The sequence below is a fragment of the Pristiophorus japonicus genome, chromosome 12 (assembly GCF_044704955.1).
Source record: "Pristiophorus japonicus isolate sPriJap1 chromosome 12, sPriJap1.hap1, whole genome shotgun sequence".
NCBI lineage: Eukaryota > Metazoa > Chordata > Chondrichthyes > Pristiophoridae > Pristiophorus > Pristiophorus japonicus.
The window spans coordinates 187,436,561-187,445,641 of record NC_091988.1 but is presented as its reverse complement, the minus strand read 5'-3'; positions in this window follow the sequence as shown (position 1 = coordinate 187,445,641).

The window sequence follows — 9,081 nt, the reverse complement described above, 5'->3', positions numbered from 1 at the left end:
GTTTGCCCTCCAGTCAGACCTGACTCTTCCGACCGACATCAAGCTGGCGGTGTAAACACTCTGTCGTACAGAAACAGTGCGAGAAACACACAGGGCAGCTCAATCAGCATCTGACCTTTGGTTCCGTCAGATGGAACTGCCGGTGAACGGACCCAACTTGAAGTTAAGCGCCCTGGGATTTTTGCCAGAGTTTGTTCTCCCCATTCCTCCCGCCCCCGCAAGGGCGACCAACATCTCCCGTCGTAACCTCGCTGGCATTCCTGGAGAAACTCGGGGCCAATTTTAACCTGAAACTGACAGGATTGGGTGCAACGGTAGGACTTTACACCCCGCCCGATTCCACTCCCCATTGACAGTCGATTCCCACCCGGCGACTTCATTTAAAATTAGCCCCCATTATAAACAATTACTGCTTTCGGATTCCTAGTGAGGTTAGGGGGATCATGAGAACATGAGAGATAGGAGCAGGAGTAGGCCATTCAGCCCCTCGAGCCTGCTCCACCGTTCAATGAGATCGTGGTTGACCATTGACCTCAACTCCACTTTCCTGCACCATCCGCATATCCCTCGATTCCCTTAATAGCCACAAATCTATCGATCCCTGTCTTGAATATACTCAACGACTGAGCCTCCACAGCCCTCTGGGGTAGAGAATTCCAACGATTCACCACCTTCTGAGTGAAGAAGTTTCTCCTCATCTCAGTCCTAAATGGCCGACCCCTTATTCTGAGACAGTGACCCCTGGTTCTAGACTCCCCAGCCAGGGGAAACATCCTCCCTGCACCTACCCTGTTAAATCCTGTAAGCATTTTGTATGTTTCAGTGAGATCACTGCGGAAAGATTTACCCTAACCTTTTTAAGACACTAACGAACCTGCCATGAAGGTTTGGCATAGTCTGGTTTTTAGTTGAATAATATGCTTCCCACATATCCTCCCCTGTTACTGATGCAGTTTGTCCACGGCCGATTTATCCCCAGATATCGGAACTCTTTAAAAAAAATTATTTGTTATTTTGAAATGAGCCGTGGTAACTTGGTCCCTGCAGTTGCTTGATCCAAGTGGGACATTTATGTGACTGAACAATGACTTGTCTGAGAATTTCCATGTATATCCAGTTTAAGGTACCTCTCACAGCCTGGAATTAGCCCATTTGTTTTTAGTTACAGGATTTGAGGATCCTGCCTGGTACCAGTATCTATAGATAATTCTCTACTTCCTGAACTGATCACTTTGTTTTTTTGTAACGCTTTCAACCCACATGTTACGATGAAGAATCTGCCATTACTACAGACATAATGGGCAGAATGGCCTCCTTTCGTACTGCAAATTTCTATGATTCTATTACAGTAATAACGCTACTGAGATGTATATTACATAATTAAGTGGAATTTTAAAAGATCTTTATTAATATGAAAATATTACTTATTTCCCCATCTCCTTCCAATATATTTTCTTTGGAGAGGCAGGTGATTCTGATAAGACAGTATTTATTGGTCATCCCTAGTCACCCTGAGGGCTACGAGAGTCAACCAGGTAGTGTGGGACTGGAGTCACATGTAGGCCAGACATAGAAGGAACTCGACCAGGCCAACATCCCCAATATTGAAGCACTGACCACACTTGATCAGCTCCGCTGCGCAGGCCATATAGTTCGCATGCCAGACACATGACTCCCAAAGCAAGCGCTCTACTCGGAAATCCTTCACGGCAAACGAGCCAAAGACGGGCAGCGGAAACATTACAAGGACACCCTCAAAGCCTCCCTGATAAAGGACAACATCCTCACTGACACCTGGGAATCCCTGACCAAAGACCGCCCTAAGTGGAGGAAGTGCATCCGGGAGGGCACTGAGCACCTCGAGTCTCATCGCTGAGAGCATGCAGAAACCAAGTGCAGGCAGCGGAAAGAGCATGCGGCAAACCAGTCCCACCCACCCTTTCCCTCAACGACTATCTGTCCCACCTGTGACAGAGACTGTGTCTCTCATATTGTACTGTTCAGCCACCTAAGAACACATGTTAAGAGTGGAAGCAAGTCTTCCTCGATTCCGAGGAACTGCCTATGACAATAATTTTGTTAACCCACAAATTACGAATTCAATTGCACAACTTGACTTTCTGGGATTCTGAACTCATGACCTCTGAATTATTAGTCCAGTAAAGGAAGAAATACTTGCATTTATATAGCACCTTTTACAACCACCAAACATCTCAAAACACTTTGCAGCCAATGAAGTACTTTTGGAGTGTAGTCACTGTTGTAATGTGGGAAACACAGCAGCCAATTTGTGCACAGCAAGCTCCCACAAACAGCATTGTGATAATGACCAGATAATCTGTTTTTGTTATGTTGATTGAGGGATAAATATTGTTTAGGACACCGGGGAAAACTCCCCTGCTCTTCTTTAAAATAGTGTCATTAGATCTTTTATATCCACCTGAGAGAGCAGACAGAGCCTAGGTTTAACATCTCATCTGAAAGACAACACCTACACTGGGAATGTCAACCTAGATTTTTGTGTTCAAGTCTCTAGAATGGGACGTGAACCCACAACCTTCTGACCCATAGGCAAGTGTGCTACCTGCTGAGCCACAGCTGACACTGGTATCACAGCCACTAGGCTACCATACCCTCATAAAAGGCCAGTAGCTCCTTGCACATTTCAGGGTCGATCATGACTTTGTGAGATGGTGTGGAATGGGAGTGGGCAGCCCATTTCACATCTCTCCCTGACTTGTATTTGCATTGAAAGTCAACAGAAATAAAAATGGCAAGAGATGTAAAGTGGGCTGCCCACTCACCGTCCCCCGTTTTACACTGTCACTGTCAAGATCTATCCTTTTGTTTAACCTGTTTCCCCACGTTCCCTTGCCCACTGCTTATCTTGGAGCCTCGACCTCGCTGACGATAAAGAACTGATATCTAATTGGCTGCCGACTGGCTCCAAAAAACATTTTTTGGAGCCTGACATCGGTAGTGGGTAAGATGATGGAATCAATTATTAAGGATGCCATAGCAGCGCATTTGGAAAATGGCGACATGATAGGTCCAAGTCAGCATGGATTTGTGAAAGGGAAATCATGCTTGACAAATCTTCTGGAATTTTTTGAGGATGTTTCCAGTAAAGTGGACAAGGGAGAACCAGTTGATGTGGTGTATTTAGACTTTCAGAAGGCTTTCGACAAGGTCCCACACAAGAGATTAATGTGCAAAGTTAAAGCACATGTGATTGGGGGTAGTATGCTGACGTGGATTGAGAACTGGTTGGCAGACAGGAAGCAAAGAGTAGGAGTAAATGGGTACTTTTCAGAATGGCAGGCAGTGACTAGTGGGGTACCGCAAGGTTCTGTGCTGGGGCCCCAGCTGTTATTAATGATTAATGTACATTAATGATTTGGACGAGGGGATTAAATGTAGTATCTCCAAATTTGCGGATGACACTAAGTTGGGTGGCAGTGTGAGCTGCGAGGAGGATGCTATGAGGCTGCAGAGTGACTGGGATAGGTTAGGTGAGTGGGCAAATGCATGGCAGATGAATTATAATGTGGATAAATGTGAGGTTATCCATTTTGGTGGTAAAAACAGAGACAGACTATTATCTGAATGGTGACAGATTGGGAAAAGGGGAGGTGCAACGAGACCTGGGTGTCATGGTACATCAATCATTGAAGGTTGGCATGCAGGTACAGCAGGCGGTTAAGAAAGCAAATGGCATGTTGGCCTTCATAGCGAGGGGATTTGAGTACAGGGGCAGGGAGGTGTTACTACAGTTGTATAGGGCCTTGGTGAGACCACACCTGGAGTATTGTGTACAGTTTTGGTCTCCTAACTTGAGGAAGGACATTCTTGCTATTGAGGGAGTGCAGCAAAGATTCACCAGATTGATTCCCGGGATGGCGGGATTGACATATCAAGAAAGACTGGATCAACTGGGCTTGTATTCACTGGAGTTCAGAAGAATGAGAGGGGATCTCATAGAAACGTTTAAAATTCTGACGGGTTTAGACAGGTTAGATGCAGGAAGAATGTTCCCAATGTTGGGGAAGTCCAGAACCAGGGGTCACAGTCTAAGGATAAGGGGTAAGCCATTTAAGACCGAGATGAGGAGAAACTTCTTCACCCAGAGAGTGGTGACCCTGTGGAATTCTCTACCACAGAAAGTTGTTGAGGCCAATTCACTAAATATATTCAAAAAGGAGTTGGATGAAGTCCTTACTACTAGGGGGATCAAAGGGTATGGCGAGAAAGCAGGAATGGGGTACTGAAGTTACATGTTCAGCCATGAACTCATTGAATGGCGGTGCAGGCTAGAAGGGCCGAATGGCCTACTCCTGCACCTATTTTCTATGTTTCTATGTTTCTATCATCAGAGGTTTGATTTGAGTGGCATCATTCAAGTGGCTAAATCAAATATCTGATCTGCTTTCCATGGGCATAGGGAGCCCAAAGTGCAAAACAGTCCAGGTAGTTTATTGGTGGTGACCAAAGAGTTAAATAGAGTAACTCATTTTGTTAATAATGGATGACTGACTCTAACCCAACAAGAGGAACTCAGGATAGGCATGTCAATCAGAACAATTACTTGCTTTCAGTTTGAACTCTTGCCACACTCAGATAGCTGTCTACAGGAGTTTCACTCACACAAGCTACAATTAATTTCGATATGCGCAATATTCTGTCTGCCAAAGAAATGTATTTGCTACTAGCACAAGCTGTTCTTTAACACACTGCCATGGTAACACGGACTGCAGCCGTTCAAGAAGGCGACTCACCACCATCTTCTCGAGGGCAACTAAGTATGGGCAATAAATGCCGGCCTTGCCAGCAACGCCCACATCCCGAGAATTAATTTTTTAAAATAACCATCAGTGATGCACTGCATTGCTTATTACAGCCCTTAATGTAACCTTGCTTGCTTCAAGAAAAGATCTTGTATGGTGCTCCCCATACCTACCTCAGTACCAGCTGTTCAGGTCCAGTGACTCTTGCCTCACAGTTCGTATATGTTCCTGATAGCCATTGTTTTAACACAATTGCCAACTTGCTCACAGAATGGCACAAGAAAAGAAAGACTTGCATTTATATAGTGCCTTTCATGCCTTGGGGACATCCCAAAATGCTTTTACAGCCAATGAAGTACTTTTTGAAATGTAGTCACTGCCGTGATGTAGGAAATGCAGCAGCCAATTTGTGCACAGCAAGCTCCCACAAACAGCAATGAAGTAAATGACCAGATAATCTGTTTTACTGATATTGGGCGAGGGTTAAATACTAGCCCAGAGCACCAAGGAGAACTGCCTGTTCTTCTTCGAAATAGTGCAGTGAGATCCTTTACGTGCACCTGAGAGAGCAGAATGGGCCTCGGTTTAATGTCTCATCCAAAAGACGGCACCTCTAACAGTGCAGTGCTCCTTCAGTATTCCACCAGATTTTGTGCTCAAGTCTCTGGAGTGGGGCTTGTACCCACAAACTTCTGACTTAATGATCTAGATCAGACCAGCCTTCCTGTCCCCGAGCTAGTAGAGCAGAAAGGTTTTGAGAGGAGACTGACTCCCCATACAACCTGATAAGGGGACCACTCATTGCTGGGATTTGCTATGCACAGGGAAGCTCATTGTCCCAGTAATAACATTGCAAACTGCCATAATGATTGAGAAAGAAAATGTGTTTACTGTGCTGCCATTAAAAACCATCAGCTGTGCAAATGGCAGTAACACAGCGCAATTTGTTTAGTCAGATGTAACATAACTAGATAGATTCCTGGGATGAGAGGGCTTTCCAATGAGGAGAGGTCAAGTAACATGGGCCTATATTCTCTGGAGTTTTTAAAAATGAGAGGTGATCTCAATGAAATGTATAAAATTATTAGAGGGCTTGACAGGATAGATCATGATTATGCTGTTTCCACTGGTTAGAGAGTCTAGAACTAAGGGGGATAGTCTTAGGGTAAGTGGTCAGCCATTTAGGACTGAAATATTTAGACTGAGTTGAGGAGAAATTTCTTCACTCAGAGGGTGGTGAATCTTTGGAATTCTTTACCCCAGAGGGCTGTGGAGGCTCAGTCACTGCGTATATTCAAGACTGAAATCTATAGATTTTTTGGTCACTATGGCGATCGGGCGGAAATGTGGAGTTGAGGTTGAAGATCAGCTATGATCTTATTGAATGATGGAGCAGGCTTGAGGGGCCATATGACTTACTCCTGCTCCTATTACTCATGTGCTTACAACATCCACTGCCAAATTGACTTTGTTTCAGAGGCAAGGAGGCTCAACTGTCAGTCATAAGCACACGTAATAGTTTCAAAATATCATATGAAACATCACATCGCAGGTTTTTCAAGGAAGTTCTTTGCTTAGCCGAAGGCACCTCACACTGAGTAATGTAAAATTATACCCTAGTGAGACATACAGGAAAGTTTCAGAACCTAATTCTAGTCGAGGAGATGGTGGTCGGGAAGCTACATTTGGTATCTGGTTCCCTGGGAAGGGCGAGTAAATCAGTTCATGTTCGGGATATCACCCATCCAATTTTGCAGCCACCCACTGCTATTTTGCCATTTGCAGCTTATCTATAAATACAACAACTTGTACTTATATCACACCTTTAACGTAGTGAAACGTCCGAAGGTGATAATAGGACAGATGATCAAAAGCTTAATTAAAGAGGTAGGATTTAAGGAGTGTCCTGAAGGAGGAAAAAGAGAGACAGAGAGGCGGAGAGGTTTAGGGAGGGAGTTCCAGTAGCTTGGGGCCTTAGGCAGCTGAAGGCACGGCCACCGATGATTGAGCGATTAAAATCATGGATGCTCAAGAGGACAGAATTGGAGAAACGCAGACATCTCAGGGGGTTGTGGGACAGCAGACGGACATTCCATTGGGTCCATTGGGTGGTTGCCCTGTTCAGCCACTTCCTGCAGCAACACATGGAGTGGTTAGTCCCGGCAGGTATCCTCGAACTTCCACACCTCCCCCACCCCGAATCTCCAACCCATCATGCACATGATGCTACCAGATCTGCTGCTCCCTACTGATGACAAATTGCAGGCAACTCTCCTTTAAACCTGAACCAGCAGCCCTTTAAGAGCTCCTGGTCCATTCAAGTTTGAAATTGACAGCCAGCCAGTTTCCAGCCTGATTCCCTGGACGCAGTCTATCGAAATAAAGTGGAGGGGACTTGCCTTACAGAACCGGCGAAGCCAGTCCTGCCATAGTAACCACACCACGAAAGAAAAAGAAAGATTTGTGTCTTTCACCACCACCGGACGTCCCAAAGCTCTTTACAGCCAATGAACTACTTTTGGAGTGTAATTACTGTTGTAATGTGGCACACAGCCTACCCTCACCCCCAACCCTCACCCCCAACCCTCACCCCTCACCACCCAGCCTCCACCCTTCACCAACCCCCACCCTCACCAACCCTCACCACCCAACCCCCACCCTCACAAACCCCCACCCTCACCACCCAACCCCCACCCTCACCAACCCCCACCCCTCACAACGCAATTTTTCCAGCTACAGAAAAGCAATATAAAATGCCACACATCAGTTGGCCTCTTTCCAGTTTGGGATTTGGGAAAGGTGGTCCCATTCCTGATGACCAGTGAGTGATCCCTGATGGAAAGTACGTGTAAGCAAGCAGCACCAGATGAGGAAGTTGCTCAGCGGTGAGCCTCTGCCCCTGCCTCTGCCCCTGCGCCTCCCCTGCTCCTGCCCCTGCCCCTACCCCTGCCCCTACCCCTCCCCTGCTCCTGCCCCTCGCCTGCCCCTCCTCCTGCCCCTCCCCTGCCCCTCCACCTCCTCTGCCCCTCCCCTCTCCTCCCCTGCTCCTGCCCCTCTCCTGCCCCTCCCCTGCCCCTGCCCCTCCCCTGCCCCTACCTCTCCCCCTGCCCCTGCCCCTGCCCCTGCTCCTGCCCCTCCCCTGCCCCTGCTCTTGACCCTGCCCCTGAGCCCTGCCCCTCCCACTGCTCCAGCCCTTCTGCTCCTGCCCCTCCTCCTGCCTCTGCCTCTCCTCCTGCCTCTGCCTCTCCCCCTGCTCTGCCCCTCCCCCTGCCCCCTGAAGGGGAAGTCATGTTTGACAAAATTTGCTGGCATTCTTTGAGGATGTAACGAACAGGGTGGATAAAGGGGAACCAGTGGATGTGGTGTATTTGGACTGCCAGAAGGCATTTGACAAGGTTACTGCACAAGATAAAAGTTCACGGGGTTGGGGGTAATATATTAGCATGGATAGAGGATTGGCTAACTAACAGAAAACACAGGATAAATGGTTCATTCTCGGGTTGGCAATCAGTAACTAGTGGGGTGCCGCAGGGATTAGTACTGGACCTCAACTATTTACAATCTATATTAATGACTTGGAAGAAGGGGCTGAGTGTAATGTAGCCAAGTTTGCTGACAAAGATGGGAGGAAAAGCAATGTGTGAGGAGGACATAAAAAATCTGCAAAAGGACATAGACAGGCTAAGTGAGTGGGAAAAACATTGGCAGATGGAGTATAATGTTGGAAAGTGTGAGTTTATGCACTTTGGCAGAAAAAAAAATCAAAGAGCAAGATATTATTTAATGGAGAAAAATTGCAAAGTGCTGCAGTACAGTGGGACCTGGGGATACTTGTGCAAAAAACACAAAAGCTTAGTATGCACGTACAGCAAGTGATCAGGAAGGCCAATGGAATCTCGGCCTTTATTGCAAAGGAGATGGAGTATAAAGGCAGGGCAGTCTTGTTACAGTTATACAAGGTATTGGTGAGGCCACACCTGGAATACTGCGTACAGTTTTGGTTTCCATAATTACGAAAGGATATATTTGCTTTGGAGGCAGTTCAGAGAAGGTTCACAAGGCTGATTACGGAAATGAGGGGATTGACTTATGAGGAAAGGTTGAGTAGGTTGGGCCTCTACTCATTGGAATTCAGAAGAATGAGAGGTGATCTTATCGAAAGGTATAAGATTATGAGGGGGCTTGACAAGGTGGATGCAGAGAGGATGTTTCCACTGATGGGGGAGACTAGAACTAGGGGGCATAATCTTAGAATAAGGGGCCACCAATTTAAAACTGAGATGAGGAGGAATTTCTT